The sequence below is a fragment of the Phyllobates terribilis genome, unplaced genomic scaffold, assembly GCF_046119375.1.
Source record: "Phyllobates terribilis strain yellow unplaced genomic scaffold, ASM4611937v1 Scaffold_11__3_contigs__length_659146591, whole genome shotgun sequence".
Taxonomy (NCBI): Eukaryota; Metazoa; Chordata; class Amphibia; order Anura; family Dendrobatidae; genus Phyllobates; species Phyllobates terribilis.
The window spans coordinates 514,684,017-514,701,171 of record NW_027362771.1 but is presented as its reverse complement, the minus strand read 5'-3'; the positions used below and the strand labels follow the sequence as shown (position 1 = coordinate 514,701,171).

The 17,155-nt window shown below is 45.0% G+C and overlaps 1 long non-coding RNA gene across 1 annotated transcript in view; it reads left to right on the top strand.

Moving 5' to 3' along the window:
• LOC141166707 (uncharacterized) overlaps positions 1-16,362 on the top strand; it is a 57,247-nt gene extending 40,885 nt beyond the window's left edge. Inside the window, exon 3 of the long non-coding RNA XR_012251337.1 lies at positions 16,180-16,362. This is a non-coding gene — a long non-coding RNA (uncharacterized lncRNA). The remainder of the gene's footprint in view (positions 1-16,179) is intronic.
• The last annotated feature ends 793 nt before the right edge of the window (positions 16,363-17,155 follow it).

Sequence of the window (17,155 nt, the reverse complement as noted above, 5' to 3'; positions counted from 1 at the left end):
CGAGTGGCCATCATTACTTTAAGAAATGAAGGTCAGTCAGTCTAAAAAATTGGGCAAACTTTGAAAGTGTCTACAAGTGCAGTTGCAAAAACTATCAAGCGCTACAAAGAAACTGGCTCACATGAGGACCACCCTAGGAAAGGAAGACCAAGAGTCACCTCTGCTTCTGAGGATAAGTTTATCCGAGTCACCAGCCTCAGAAATCGCAAGTTAACAGCAGCTCAGATTAGAGAGCAGGTCAATGCCACACAGAGTTCTAGCAGCAGACACATCTCTTCAACAACTGTTAAGAGGAGACTTTGTGCAGCAGGCCTTCATGGTAAAATAGCTGCTAGGAAACCACTGCTAAGGACAGGCAACAAGCAGAAGAGACTTGTTTGGGCTAAAGAACACAAGGAATGGACATTAGACCAGTGGAAATCTGTGATTTGGTCTGATGAGTCCAAATTTGAGATCTTTGGTTCCAACCACCATGTCTTTGTGCGACGCAGAAAAGGTGAACGGATGGACTCTACATGCCTGGTTCCCACCGTGAAGCATGGAGGAGGAGGTGTGATGGTGTGGGGGTGCTTTGCTGGTGACACTGTTGGGGATTTAATCAAAATTGAAGGCATACTGAACCAGCATGGCTACCACAGCATCTTGCAGCGGCATGCTATTCCATCCGGTTTGCGTTTAGTTGGACCATCATTTATTTTTCAACAGGACAATGGCCCCAAACACACCTCCAGGCTGTGTAAGGGCTATTTAACCAAGATGGAGAGTGATGGGGTGTTACAACAGATGACCTGGCCTCCACAGTCACCAGACCTGAACCCAATCGAGATGGTTTGGTGTGAGCTGGACCGCAGAGTGAAGGCAAAAGGGCCAACAAGTGCTAAGCATCTCTGGGAACTCCTTCAAGATTGTTGGAAGACCATTTCCGGTGACTACCTCTTGAAGCTCATCAAGAGAATGCCAAGAGTGTGCAAAGCAGTCATCAAAGCAAAAGGAGGCTACTTTGAAGAACCTAGAATATAAGACATATTTTCGGTTGTTTCACACTTTTTTGTTAAGTATATAATTCCACATGTGTTAATTCATAGTTTTGATGCCTTCAGTGTGAATGTAGAATTTTCATAGTCATGAAAATACAGAAAAATCTTTAAATGAGAAGGTGTGTCCAAACTTTTGGTCTGTACTTATATATATATATATTTTGGCAAGGAATTTGGTTTACAAAAATTGCACTATAAATCGCATGAGGAAGACATTGATGATTCTGACGCGCCCCCTGGGCCGTGTGTGTGTAGGGATACCCGGAGTCCTTGCGTGGCAGGGACCCGGTCCCGTGGCTCAGGGTGGTCAACCCAAATGGCAGTCTATTTATAGGGTTTTGTGATTAAATGTCCGACTATGCCACCCGTGGATTGCGGTCAGAGTGAACCGCCGCTGCAGGGCAGACCGCTGAGGCTGGTGTTGTGGGTGCAGCAGAGGGAAGTATAACTCCCCACGGGAGGAGTATAGCCTCAGGGCAGTAACTAGGGATGTTGGTGGTGATGGTGCGTGGGAGCAGCAGTAACCACACTGAGTCTGTCATGCAATTCAGGGTCTTTACTGTTGGTGGTATTAAGGGACCCGTCCGGAATACAGGTTAACAATGGAGGCCTGGTCAGTCTGAGAGCAACTGGGAAATCCCGCTGGTCAGGGGGAGTTTGTAGGCCTACCGTGCTGACTTCACTCTTTCTTGGCTATTTCGCTGTAGTGTAGTCGTAGCCCACGTCCCTGAGTGTACCGTGTTGTTCTCACCCGTATGACTGGCGACTCGGGCCTTCCGTGCTTCTCACCCCTCCAGGGCAGTAGTGGTCCCTCTCGTGTGGCTGAGCCTCCGGGCTTCCTTGGTCCAGAGGACTTGAAGTCCCCTGCGTGGTGGTTTTCTGCTGCTGGGCTTATAACCCTCACAGCCTCGGACTCCAGTGTCCGGCTTTGTAAGTCTCTGGCCAGGACGAACTCTGCTAGTTCCCCTCCTGGCCTTGTGTTCCTCCTCAGCCTACAGGGACTCCTCAGCCTGCTGCTGACCTGTCCCTATCTGCAACTTGTCTGGAACTTGTCTCTGGCTGGTCTCTCTAACCCCGCCCCAGATCCAGTTTATAAAGGGCAGTTTTCTCCCCTCCCTGGACTGAGGCAGGAGGTGCTGCATGCTAATTGTCCCCAACCAGGGAACCTCCCACCTGCTCTCAGACATGACATTGCTGCCACTGTGACGACCAGACCTGGGGTGCCATAATTCTAATATCTTTGGCTGAAGAAGTAATAATGACATCACAGGTAAGTAACTTACCAACTCAGTTGTATAGAAACTCTAGAAATTCTGACCAATGCATTTCTCATGCTGCCTTCAACTAATTCACTTCTCCATGCTGGCTCCTCCTTGCCTCATTCTACAATCGGAGGTCCTACAATAGGAAAGTCCCTGAGAATCAAAAGAATCTGTTGGGAGGAAACAATCTTTGAGACATAAGCGGCGGATCTTCATCAAAGATTCATGGAACGATGAAAGAGAAACTGGAAAGTATATTTTAACATAAGAATAAAACTAAAAACCAGTAATCAGATGCATTGAATCACAGATATCACAGACAGTGGAAGGGTACGATCCAAATTATGGCCAAACATTGGGATGTTGTAATAGACGATCGTATCTAAAAACAAAATAGTCAAAAAGATGGCCACCAGTCATTATATTCCACCACAGCAAACAAAGCCAATCACAAAAAAATCAATACTAGACTTCTAACCATGGGGCAATGGGTAGAAAAGTATGGTCAAAACCTAGGTTTTCAGCTATGCAGATGGTACCAAGCACTGTAACATTAGACAGTATCTCACCTGTACTTTAGATGCAGTGGTTTATTGTCCAGAATATCCCTGTGGTAAAATTTACATTAGGTCAACAATAGTGATAAGCGAGTAATATTCGTGATAAACGAGTACTTTGTAATAATCGCGTATTCGTTCCAAATAGTGAGTACAATGTAAGTCAATGGGAAATGAGAGTAATTTTCTGCTGGACCCTACAAATGGGTCTGGGGGCCTGAGGAAAAGGCTGAAATGGATGGGAAAGTGATGAAACAGAATGGGAAGAGCCTGGAGAATGTGCCTGCATGCATTTCTAACTCACATATGATTTCTGGAAATAAGTTTGTCGCAGTATTACGCCACTTTTACAGACACACAAGAACAACTACCAAACCTAACCTAAATTGCATTTATTGGCCAAAAAGGTTAAGGAACAGTTTTTCCTGCACAATCACTTGTATATAAGGCTAAATAAACCAGAGAAATCAAAAAAATATCCCTTTTAGCGTTTGTTCACACATACTGTTGTGGCTTTTTTTCGCCTTTTATAATTGGGAGGGCCCTGACTTATACATTTTGTAGGTCCCTATGTCATACATTTTTAGTTCGCTATTCCCCAGCACTTTACAAGCACAGCTAGAACGTACCAGTACGTATGTTGATCTTTGACCTGTGAGGCCTCAGGTGGCTCTGTAACATGCGTTTTGGAGGGACAGCTGTTACTTAGACATTTGGGCGGTCCCTCCATCATTGACACTCAGATAGTTGAATACATATTCAATAGCAGTTTACAATGTGCCCATTGTAATGTTGGGCTTGACCCTCCTCCTCCTCCTCCACCATCACCATGTGATAATGCGGCCCTAAATTCAAATGTTCAGAGGCCCTGCAGTAGGCAGTAAAGCTGAGTTTTGTGAGACCTCGTGTGGCCCTGTAACATACATTTTGAAGTGCCCTCCTCTAGAGATTTGGAGGTCCCTCTTGTGTACAATACATTTGAGAGTGCCCTCACTTATTCATATTGTAGGGCCCTCACTCTATTATTTAACTCATTTAAGGGCAGAGACTACAGAGAAAAAGACCAAGAGACATGGAGAGCTAGAAGGTAGCAGTGAGTGCGGCCTGCAATCCTCAGTTATGGCTGAACTCTGTGAACCGGAAAAATAAAGCTGCACTAGTCAACTGGATGACGAGCTCAAATATATCAGTTGTGCAAGTCGATGGACAAAGGATATATGGTGCCCCCCCTCCAGGATGGGTTGGAGAAGCTTCTCCAAATGGCTCTGAGATTTTGATTGTCAATATTCCCCAGATTATATAGAAAGAGAAGACTTCTTGATACTGTACTACTTGGTCCAGTGCAGAATGTGCATCGTATTTCCAAAAATTACTCCTGGCGGCTGTGTCATAGGTGCAGGGAGATTCCAGGACAAGGGCCTCCCTTAACAAACATTATGTACTATGGAGTACTGTAGTAGTTGTGGCCCTCAATTCAAGTTTTCAGAGGGCCATCAGTCGGTCATCAACAGTCAGTGTAAATTTCTATTGAATATGTATCCCCTATCTCAGTCACAATGTGGCACAAGCCAGGCATGTTTTTTGCCAAATAGGGTGACTGACAGTACATTTCTATTGAATATGTGTCCCCTATCTCAGTCATGATGTGACACAACCTGTGACAAGGGCCTCCAATGACAATTATTAGTTTGGTAGGACCACTGTACATTCCAGATTTGTCCACTGCACAATGTGCATACGGTTTGCAAAAATTAGCCCTATGGGCTGAGTCATGGTTGACGTAGGTAGCCACCATCCCAAGGGCCTCCAATCACAAATAGTGGTTAGGCTGGAGTAGGAATACTGTCCTGGTTTGTCCACTGCACAATGTGCATAGGGTTTGTAAAAATTAGCCCTATGGGCTGAGTCATGGTTGACATGGGAAGCCACCATCCCAAGGGCCTCCAATCACAAATAGTAGTTAGGCTGGAGTAGGAATACTGTCCTAGTTTGTCCACTGCACAATGTGCATAGGGTTTGTAAAAATTAGCCCTATGGGCTGAGTCATGGTTGACATGGGAAGCCACCATCCCAAGGGCCTCCAATCACAAATAGTAGTTAGGCTGGAGTAGGAATACTGTCCTAGTTTGTCCACTGCACAATGTGCATAGGGTTTGTAAAAATTAGCCCTATGGGCTGAGTCATGGTTGACGCAGGAAGCCACCATCCCAAGGGCCTCCAATCACAAATAGTAGTTAGGCTGGAGTAGGAATACTGTCCTGGTTTGTCCACTGCACAATGTGCATAGGGTTTGTAAAAATTAGCCCTATCGGCTGAGTCATGGTTGACGAAGGAATGAAACGAGTTTTTATGGGAAGGGGGTGATGTTAATAGCAGTAGCATGAATCTGCATTTTTGGTAAATGTAGGTTGGCTTGCTGTCATCTGGAGGGATTACAAACTGTGGAGATATCCAGTCCTTGTTGAATTTAAACAGAGTAAGTCTGTCTGCATTTTCCGTGGAGAGGCGTGTGCGCCTATCAGTGATGATTGCCCCAGCGGAACTGAAAACACGCTCAGACACCACACTAGCAGCTGGGCAGGCTAGCACCTGCAAGGCATATAAGGAGAGATCAGGCCTAGTGTTCAGCTTAGCCCCCCAACAATTAAAGGGAACTGAAGCGTCAGAAAGGACGCACGTATGGTCACTTAAGTACCTCTTGACCATGTTCTGCAACTTATCCCTCCTTGGCATTGTTACAGACACAGATAGCCTTTGCTGTTGTGCTGGTTCATTGAAAATTGCCAATTTGTGCACATTTTCCCCCCACCTCTGTTGGAGCTGATGTTCATGTCTCTCCCCATTATCCCTTGGTGTTGAAAAGAGCCGGTACCTCTGCCACCAGCATTGTCTGAGGGTGATGTTTTCAGCAACTGATCTACAACAGTCTTCTTGAACGATTCCATTGTAAAACTCTTTGGTGACTCCAAAAGGAGAGAAGGAAATTCCTCCTTGTACTGTGGATCGAGAAAGGTGGCCAACCAGTATAGGTTGTTGGATAAAATGTGCATCACGCGAGGGTCTTGCCACAGACACTTACACATGAACTGTGCCATGTGGGCCAAGCTGCAAACAGACAAATGTTCTGTGTCCCCAACAGTAGAAAAAGTATCCATCCTCTCCTCACGCGGACTCGCCTCCTCCTCCTCCTCCTCCTCCATCTCCTCTCCAGCCTGGACAGACATGAAGCTTGGGTTGGGTGTCTCCTCTTGTAGCATTACGAGTCACCTCGGTAGCACAGAAAAACAAGTCCTCGGGGCGTGGCCTGGCTGGGCATGTGAGTAGAAGTGAGGCAGAAGAGCTCCTATTACCCTGTCCTGTAATCCTTCCTGCCCGAGGGAATCATTGCTTCTAAAAGATCTCACCAGGTGGCCTGGGGTCTCAGGAGTGCGGGGGAGCAGTCGGTGGTGCAGAACGAGATGACCCGGCGAGATAGCAAGCAGAGGCAGGCGGCTGGCTCATCATAGCATGAGGGCCAAAATGGTGCCGTGGCCTCTGAGGCGGGAACTGAAACTCCAAGGCAGCGGGAGAAGCGCATGGAGGTGGTGAACAGGCACTCCAAATATGCGCATGGCGGAGGAGCTGAGGAGCTTACACTCGACCGGAATGTGCAGTCATTAAAAAGCACGGTAACTGAGGGGGATGTGGAGAAGGCAGCGGGGGAGGCACATGAGAGGAATGTGCAGGCTGCTAAAACAACAACTACCCCCAGCAGAGAGGCTCAGGTTACCAGTGGTGCTGACTCACTGGCAGAGGCTGATGAGCCTACTTTAAAGGATGTGCTGCTGGCCATCTCACATAGTAAAGCAGATCTCACTGAACACATAGGGTCTGTGAAAGTGGACATATCTCATATACGCCATGACATGCAGAAAATGAGGGAGCGCCTCACTGCAACAGAAGGCAGAGTGGGGGATTTGGAGGATACTGTGTCTCCTATGACTAAAACACTTAAAACAGCTACTGACTCTATTAACTATTTACTCAACAAAGCGGATGATCTTGAAAATCGCCTAAGAAGAAATAACGTGCGTATTGTGGGTGTGCCTGAGAAAGCAGAGGGCAGAGAGGTGGTGGACTTTTTTGAGAAATGGCTGCTGCAATCCTTTGGAAAAGATAAATTCTCTAAAATGTTCGCTATTGAGAGGGCACACAGGGTCCCCACCAGACCTCCACCGCCTGGGGCACTGCCACGTACAGTTTTAATCAAAATGCTGCATTTTCGTGACAGAGATAAAATCCTACAATTGGCGCGGTCGGCTAATGACTTATGTATAGAGGGGGCGAGAGTGTCCTTCTATCCTGATTTTTCGGTGGAGGTTCAAAGGAGACACGCCCAATTTCAAGATATCAAGCGCAGATTGAGAGCACTTCAAGTACCCTATGCAATGCTATATCCTGCACGGCTGCGGGTCACAGCACTGGGTGAAACTCATTTCTTTGATTCACCAAAGGAGGCTGCAAAGTGGCTGGACTTAAAAGAGAGACAAATCCGGACGGGCTGACGTCAATTTTGAGAAGATTCTTGACAGAATATAATATAATAATTCAAGAAATTTGAATTCTAGTGGATAATACTCCGCTGGCTAATGAATCTCTGTTTATAAATGTTATGATTATTATTTTTCAGTTTTTGTATACTGCTTATAACCTGGCTCTCATATATACCTCGGGCAGGCCAATATACTTATATGGTTGTTGAGGTGCTGGTTTCACCTACAATGTATAGGCAGGGTTAAGACACTCTGCTGTTTGAATGTTCTGGGAACGTTGTGTGGGGGGGAAATGAGGGAGTCTGTGATGCAACTTATGTCGGGGCGCCTCGTGTGCTTAAGGCCTACTAGGCTGCATGAGGCTAAACACCAGACTCTACATAGTACGGCTGTTGGTATTCATTTGATTAAGGGGGGGGATGTTAAATGAGGTAGCGATGGGGGGTAAAAGAACAGAATTTACTTTGATTGGTGCAGACTGTGTATTATTACAATACCATAATCTTGATGATCAGACACACGAGTGTGTACAGAGGGGGGCATGTGACAGTTTATTTTCAATCGTTAAAACATGGTTAAGCAGATTAATGTAGTATCCTGGAATATTAGAGGTATGGGAGATCACAACAAAAGATTTGCGGCACTTAAATATCTTAAGGAATATCGGGATTCGATAATCTGTCTGCAGGAGACGCATTGTAATATGGAGGCCGCTGCGGCACTGAGCAAGCTATGGAGGGGGCCGGCCTATCATTCTATACATAGTACATACTCTAGAGGGGTTAGTATATTGATTCATCCTAATTTACCCTTTGAATGTGAGAGAAGTATTTGTGACAGGGAGGGTAGGTATGTATGTCTAGTGTGCAGAGTGGCTAGGCTTAGAATTTGCTTAATTGCTCTATATATTCCTCCACCTTTCTCTATACAGACTTTGCGCCAACTATTCCCATGGATAACGGAATTTGCTACCATACCCCTGTTAATTATCGGTGATTTTAATATGTATCTACACGCTGAGCTTGATAAGTATAGGGGTAATGTGGGGGGAGGGGCTGCTCAAGAGACATTGTTGGCAAGGGTCCTGCAGGAAATTAGCTTGGTGGATGTGTGGCGGGTTTGTTTCCCAAATGTTAAGCAGTATTCGTGTTATTCAGCATCCTATTCCTCTCTGTCCAGAATTGACCTGGCTCTGGGAAATAGTCATCTAGTCCCTCTAGTCACTAAAGTAGAATACTGCACGAGATTGTTATCTGATCATTCCCCATTATTGGTTGTTCTGGGGGTCGATCCTGGCACCATAAACAGAAGGGCACTGTGGAGGTTTAATCCCTACTGGCTGGACGTATTCAGGGAACAGTTAGATTTAGCAGGTAAATTGGAGCATATAGGCTCTGCTCCTTTAAATACGGTATGGGAAGCCATGAAGGCGTTCTTAAGGGGGATCCTGATTAAGGAAATTTCCATGATAAAATCCAAAAATAGGGCTCGTACTCAGGAGTTGCGGAGGGAAGTAGACATATTGGAACAGAGGTATGTTGGGTCTCCAATCATAGAGAATAGGGAGCACTGGATACGGGCACAGGATACACTAAATGACCATATATTGAAACAAGCAGAACATAAACGTTTTTTTCTTAAACAGCAATTTTATGTGGAGGGAGAGAGTGCAGGTCACTTGCTGGCCACTATAGCAAAGGCCCAGACTGGGGCTCCTATGATTGCAGCTATCAGGGATACTAGGGGTACTAGGGGTGCGGTAATTACTGATTCAAAGGATATAATGGAAGATTTTTTTCAGTTCTACAGACAATTATATGCTTCCAAACTGACTAAGGCGCAAAGGGACATAGATCTATACCTTCATGATATGCAAATACCATGCCTAACAGATAGCCAGAGAGAGCAACTAGATGCACCAATCACCCTGGAGGAGATGCAGGAAGCTTTAAAAGATTTTCAAAATAACAAAGCCCCTGGTGCTGATGGGATCCCCGCGGAAATTTATAAGGAGGCTGGGGGGGGGGTTTTACTTCCCAGGTTACTGGAAGTGTTTAAAGAAGCGAGGGAGGGGGGGGCCTTGCCGGCTTCAATGAGGGAGGCTAACATAGTTCTTTTGCCAAAACCTGGAAAGGATGCACTAAACCCCGAATCATATAGGCCAATATCCTTACTCTCGGTAGATGTAAAAATTTTAGCTAAGGTCTTGGCTACCAGATTGGTGGTGGTTATTACACATCTGGTTGCAGAAGACCAGACTGGGTTTATACCGGCCAAGTCGACGGCAATTAACTTGCGTCGGCTTTTTCTTAATCTACAAATGCAGTCACAAAATGCAGGTGGTAGGGCAGTACTATCACTTGATGCCGCTAAGGCTTTTGATAGTGTCGAATGGGAGTATTTATGGGCTGTTTTGCGAAAAATGGGGTTCGGTACTGGATTTCGGGCCTGGGTACGGCTTCTATATAACAATCCGGTAGCTCGGATTAGAATTAATGGTAATCTTTCTGGTAGCATTGAAATGGGCAGGGGCACGCGTCAGGGCTGCCCGTTGTCTCCCCTACTGTTCGCCCTGGCTGTGGAGCCATTGGCTGTTAAGCTTCGTTCCAGCAGTGAAATTCAGGGTTTCCGCTACAAAACACTGGAGGAGCGGGTGGCCCTATATGCTGACGACCTTCTGTTGTTTTTGGGTGACACGGAGCAATCTCTGATGACAGCTATGAATTTAATAAGGGAGTTTGGAGATCATTCTGGCTTACGGATTAATTGGGACAAATCAGTTCTTATGCCGGTTGATGGTTTGTCTCAGAATACTAGGGTAGGGAGTACTTGCTTGAAGGTGGTGCGAGAATTTAAATATCTCGGAGTTAGAGTGACCACATCTATCGGAGATTATATTCCTTTAAATTTACTTGAACTGCTTACTAAATTTCAACAAAAGGCCAATACTTGGAGCAAACTTCTCCTATCAATGGTAGGTCGAACTAACTTAATTAAAATGGTGTTAATGCCCCAATTATTATATATCCTTCATAATTCACCGGTTTGGATCCCCATGAGAATATTTTATAAATTTCAGGCACTGTTTCGGGAATTGATCTGGAAAAAAGGGGTGGCCAGAATCAGTTTGGATACACTTCAAAGGCCCAAAGATCAGGGGGGACTAGCCGCACCTAATCCATGGATATATTTTCTAGCTTCTCAAATGTAACAGCTCTGGTTAATCCAGGGGAACCTAGATAAACTGATACGTCTACTCTCACACAATCTGCCAATTACCTCCTTTCTAGAAACAGGAACCTCGGGGTGGGATGCTAGGCGACACCTCCCGACCCTAACACTTATGGGGAAAACGTGGCAGAAAATCAAATTGTTGTTGGGAATAAAAGGCTTTACCCCGTTTACCCCGTTGTGGCATAATGTGGGCCTTCCAGAGATCCATAAATTGAAAGGATTCGGAATATGGGAAAAATTGGGAATAACTAATGTGGCGCAAATATTAGAGGGGGAAATATTTAAATCGTTCCAACAGATAAAAGAAGAATATTGTATTCCACAAACTAGTTTTTACTTTTATCTCCAATTGAGGCATGCATGGTTTGTACAGCCGCGACATATGCAAAGTAAAATCCAACATCATCTACTGTTTAACACATTATTATGCCATAGAGGTGGGAAGGGATTGATTTCCAGAATTTACGGGATACTTATGCAGCAATTTCAGTGGGACAGACCCTTAAATGTTAAGGAGATGTGGGAACGCGACATTGGTACTATAACCTCGGAAGAATGGGAAGATGTGGAGGTGAGCGTTCCGATGCTATCTACATGTGAGGCACATAGACTTTCACAGTTGTACTTATTACATAGGGTATATAGAACCCCCAAATTTCTACAGCGCATTGGGGTAAGGAATGACAGTATGTGTCCGAAATGTGGAGAGGAAGGAGCAGATCTTATGCATATGATGTGGACGTGTAGAAAGGTCGCTGTATTCTGGAATGAGTGTGTGCAATACATTAATGATGTGTTTGAGTGTAATTTACCCCTATATCCTAAAGTGTGTGTATTAGGCCTTGTAGAAATAATAGGATGTGAAGAGGATGAAATAATAGCTGTTAAGAGGACTCTATACCAGGTCAGAAAGCTTATAGCTGCACATTGGTTGGATCCCTCCCCTCTCAGGCTCCAGGAATTTTTGGATAGAATACGTCTTTTATTGAGATTAGAAGAGGGAGTGTACAAAAAGCGGAAGGCTATACGTAAATTTGATAAAATCTGGGGTAAATGGAATATATTTCATGGTTATCATATTATGTCTATTTTAAATATCACTTGAGTTTGAAATGTTGTGGTCTCTCATGTTCTGTATAACTAATTACTGATTAGCAGATATTAAGCTCTGTACCCATGGATCAAATTATTAATGCTTTAACAGTCGGATAAGCTATATGATGGTATACGGTCTGTAACAAAAATTTTGCTTTTGCCATATGGTTCTTGGGGCTGTTATGGGTGGGGGGAAGGGGAACGGGTGGGTCTTGAGAGGCACTGCTAGTTTAGTGATGCCTCACTGTTGTTTATGTATAATGTTATAAAAAGTTTTTTAATAAAAAATATCTGAATTAAAAAGAAAAACAAGTCCTCTCCCTCCTCATCCTCATCACCCATTGTTGCCTCAGAATATTGGCTGGGCTGGGTAGTAACACCCGTTGGGAAATCTGTCTCCATACCAACATGCTGGGCACTCAAAGCTTCCTCTTTGAGATTATGCAGTGATTGTTTCAAGAGACACAGCAGCGGGATGGTTACACTGATAATAGCCTGATCACTGCTCACGAGGTTGGTGCAGTACTCAAACTTCTCAAGAACCTCACAAATGTCAGCGATCCACACCCACTCAACAGTTGTTATGTGTGGTGGCTGACTCTCAGTCTGACGGGCATGCTGAAGCTGGTATTCAGCTACTGCCCTCTGCTGTTTACTAATCCCACTACGTGGGCAGGTCGCAAATGAGTCGGTGACTTGGCAAATTCAAGCGCTTTTGCAGTTCTGTAAGAGCAGCAAACGCGGTAGAGGAATGGCGGATATGGGCGCTAATACGGCGCACCTTCTTAAGAAGGTACGGCAAGTCACGGTAAGTTTTCAGAAATTTCTGAACAACTAGGTTCAGCACGTGAGCCATGCATGGCACGTGTACCAGCTTGCCAACCTTTAAAGCCGACACAAGGTTACGCCCATTATTGCAGACGACCAGACAGGGATGGAGGTGCAGCGGGGAGAGCCACTGATCGGTCTGCTGTTTTAAAGCTTGCCACAGCTCTGCTGCAGTGTGTGCTTTCTGACCTAAACAGATCAGCTTCAGCAGAGCGTGTTGCTGCTTTGCCGATTCGCTGCTGCACAGGTCCCAGCTTGGCAGTGATGGGGAGGGTAATTCAGCAGAGGATGAGGAGCAGGAGGAGGGGAGAGAGGAAGTGGAATATGAAGAGGCGGAAACCCTGACAAGTTGGGCCCGCTATTCGTGGCGTGGGTAGGATGTGTGATGTTCCCGTTTGAGCCTTTGTCCCACCCTCCACCAGGTTCACCCAGTGTGCCGTGACAGAAATGTATCGTCCCTGTCCACAACCACTTGTCCAGGTGTCTGTTAGGTGGACCTTCCTAGTTACGGCATTGGTGAGAGCATGGTTCAGATTGTTTAACATAGTAAAATAGTGGCGGCTGGGAACACTGTATCGTGGGGCAGCCACAGCCAAGAGATCACGGAAAGACTGTTCCCACAAGCCTTAACGACAATGTCTCCACAGCTAGCAATTTGGCAATCTGTGAGTTTAGTATTTGTGCCTGTGGGTGTGTGGCTGGGTATTTACGCTTTATTTCCAAGCTCTCAGGCACGGACAATTGGACGCTTTGTTGGGACAAGGAAGTGGATGTGGTTGATGTTTGTTGTGTGTGAGCAACCGCAGCTTGTGGGCAGAAGGTATGAGCGCCTGCTTTCTGAACAGCAGATTCTAAAGGACATAGCCCAGGCGACATGGCATTGGTTTGACCCACAGATGCAGATTTGGTGTTCCGCCCACCTACTGGGGTGCTTGGCTGCCATGTGGTTTCGCATACTGGAGGTGCTTAGGTTGCCTTTGCCCTGGCCTCTGCTCAACTTGGTATGGCAGATGCTACAAACTATAATGTTTTTCTCTGAAGGACCTTCAGATAAAAAAATCCACACAGCAGCTGAACCCCCCCTTGCCCTGACTTGGCACACAGCGGGGTGCTCTAAGGAACAGTTGACCCAGTTCTCACTCTGGGCAAACCACGACCCCTTGGTGCCTGTGTTGGTGCTACATATCCATCTTCCTCTGTGTTGCTGTCATGGCTATGCATGCAAACGGTCCAGGTCGGATCAGTGGACACATTATCAACCACCTAGTCTTCCATCTCATCCTCGTTCCCAGTTGACATTGCAGGCTGACCTGATGGCAACTGTGTCTTATCATCATCAGCCTCCACCTCTGGAGACAGTAAATGACGTTCCGCAAAGTGACTTTCTTCTGGAAGTAGGTCCTCAAATACTTGAGCATTAATGCACGCCACCTCCTCTTGTCCCTCTTCAATGCTGCACGGTGATAGGCCAGAGCCAACCAAAGTATACGTACCAAACAGATCCTCGGAATGGCCAAGCTTGGGGTCATATGTCTCCTGTGACTGATAATGGCGGGAGGAAGGAGAACCAGCTTCGGGATTGGATAGGCCATCCTTCTGTGTATCCACAGTGGATTGTGCGGTCGTGGAAGATTTGTTGCTGCTTGACAAATGCGTAGAGGCCTTGTCTGATATCCAAGACAGAATCTGCTCTCGCTCTTCTGGCTTCCACACACGTTTACGTTCCAGACCGGGAAATTTTTCCAGGAACATAGTGGATGCATCAAGCTTCTTCTGTGCACCACTGACAACACCACGTCCACGTCCCTTAACAACAGGCTTTTTTGGCATTTTGGGTTTTGTTGACAGATTTTCAGATGTTGATGGCACAAGCCAAGCTAGCTGTCACAGTCAAAATAGTGGTTAAAATGGCCTGGTGTGTGCTTAGTAGCAGGCAGTAGGAAATGTTTGGTCTACTGCTTTGTGCAGGGCACTCAATGATTTTTTAAGTGGACTAATATGGACAGAGGGCAGGCTGACACCCCAAAATAGTGGTTAAAATGGGCTGGTGCGTGTTTTGTAGCAGGCAGTAGGAAATGCTTGGACTACTGCTTTGTGTAGGGCACAAAACGCTTTTTTAAGTAGACTAATATGGACAGAAGGCAGGCTAACACCCCAAAATAGTGGTTAAAATGGCCTGGTGCGTGCTTGGTAAGTGGACTAATGTGGACAGCAGAAGCCAGGCTCTGACCCCTAAAACAGCAGGGAAAATAGACCGGTGCTAAAAAAAAAAAAAGGCAGCACAATGTGTTACTTCTGTGTGTACTGGAAAAATATTGCTTTGCCTCTGACAAGATCTGTTTTAAGATGGACACTGGAAGAACACTTTAACCTCTCCCTACCTAACACACAAGCTCTCCCCGGTACTCTGACTTTGTCGTGTGGTTTCATCTCTGAAAAGAGCTATTTTTTTGTGGTATTATGGAGCTAGTGAGCGGCTCCTTTAAACACAGAACTAGTATACACAGCAGGTAGCCCTTACAAGGGCTTTTGTTTTATCAAGAGGCCTAAACACTTTCCCTAGCAGCTCAGCCATCTCTCCCTATGCTTATAGAACGCAGGCCCTAGACGCAACGTGCACAAAATGGCGGCGGCAGGGCTTAAATAGACCCTATGACGCTGGGTGGCCAGCCAATCACAGTAATGCCACAACCAAGATGTCTGCAGCATTACTGTGATTGGTTAAGAAGCCCAGCATGTTTGGTGGCTGCAAAGAAGGTGCCAAAACTGCAGGGCGGGACAACCGAATATAGCGAGGCGAGTACACAAATACTCGCAATATAACGAGTAATCTGAATACCGTACTATCCGTGTGAATAGCGAATGGTAACGAATACACTTGCTCTTCACTAGTTGACAACAAAACAACAGCATATGGTCAAATTACATGTTAGAAAATAGAGAAGTCTAAAAATATTGAGAATGCCAGATATCTCTAATTCATATTGAAGCATTTTAAGCTTTAACATCAATCAAATTCCAGGCTCTTAAAAGTCAAATATATCAAGATTTGGGTGTTAGGGCCCTGATTCATCAAAGCTTTTAGTCTAGAAAAATGTTATAAAAGCTATTCAAATCGCAAAATTGTTGCGCAGCCCGAGGCTGTGCAGAAATTTTGCTTCTTCTGGCATTTTCAAGCTATTTTCACCCAGCTCCGACAAAGTAGGCGGAGCTGGGCTAGATGAGGGCATAATGTGGTGTTGAGACCACCACTCAAATTCATGATGAACGGTGACATACCTTTTACACCACAGATCTTACTCAAGTCGCTTACTGGAGTAAGATTTGCGGTGAGGTCCCCATGGAGTTACACAGCACAGACCATTTCATGCCTTACCTGATTCATTATTAAGATTATGCCTCTAATTAAGACTAGCGTGAAAAACTTTCTGTTAAAATGTAAGCAAACAATTTGCCCAGCTGGAAGGTAAATGGATTTATAGTTTAGAAACAGTTGTCCCCAATGGCTTCAATGAGACTCTTGGTTTTGCTGCCTATTTGTAACTATTTTCCCTATATTTCTGTGGGTATCTATTTGGGAGGAATAGTCTTTTGTTCTTAAAATTATAAACATTTGTTTTGTTTTTTATTCTAGATGGTATGATGTTACCTTTTGTCCTACACTGGAACTGTAAGGACCATTGAAAATGCTACATTTTATCATGCACTTTGAATCAAGCAATATAGTTGCAGAAGGAAAGAAGACAAAAGAATGATAAAAAGGAAAATAAATAAGTATAGCAAAGACAAGAAATAAAATGTTTTGTTTTTCAGTAAACATAGTATACTATTTCCTATCAACGATGATGATTTACTTACCTTGTTTATTTTAACTTAGTTCTTTATTCCCAAATTTTTCCTATGTGTCTCTTTCCATTGCCGGTCTTACACGTACTAATTTTGCACTCTTTTTCAGCCATTTTCCCCTCAGTATGGGTTCTGGGCTCTACTGCTTCATTACCATAATCCTGTCTGGGCGTAATTTTGGGTGATGTTTTTTACACACATTTACACTTTTGTCACGACCCATTTTAGGCTTTTATGCATTTTGTTTCACTGTTTAGAAACCCTAATCTTTTTTGTTCATGTTAAGATTTTTTGCACATTTCTCCAATCCACTTTTGCAGTTTCTACTTTTTCAGATACAGGTTTATGTACAGCATATATATTGTGACAAAGTCACTGGCAAAGTACTGGAGGGGAGATATGTAGCACTGAGATTGATAGCTGCAGTGATTGTGCATAGGAAAAAGGTTCCAGCACTCGAGTGGGTTAAGCAGCCATCTTGGTGCTGATTGAACACCTGTAGAGAGGGAGGAGGTCAGAGGATAAAATACACAGCCTTGAAGAACATTTGGTGTGTGGTGGGCTGGAGGTGAAAGCTCTGAGCTGTTTGTGTCACACATGCTGGATGTATGGAGATTGCAGGTCTCCTGGTGTGAATTCCTTTGTTAAAGGACATGGACACGGGACTCTAAGCCAGGTGGGCTAAACAGCACTATTGTATGGACTTCTTATTTTAGGTTTTACCTTCTGCTGGACAAAGGCTGTATTTACATTTTCTGGTGACG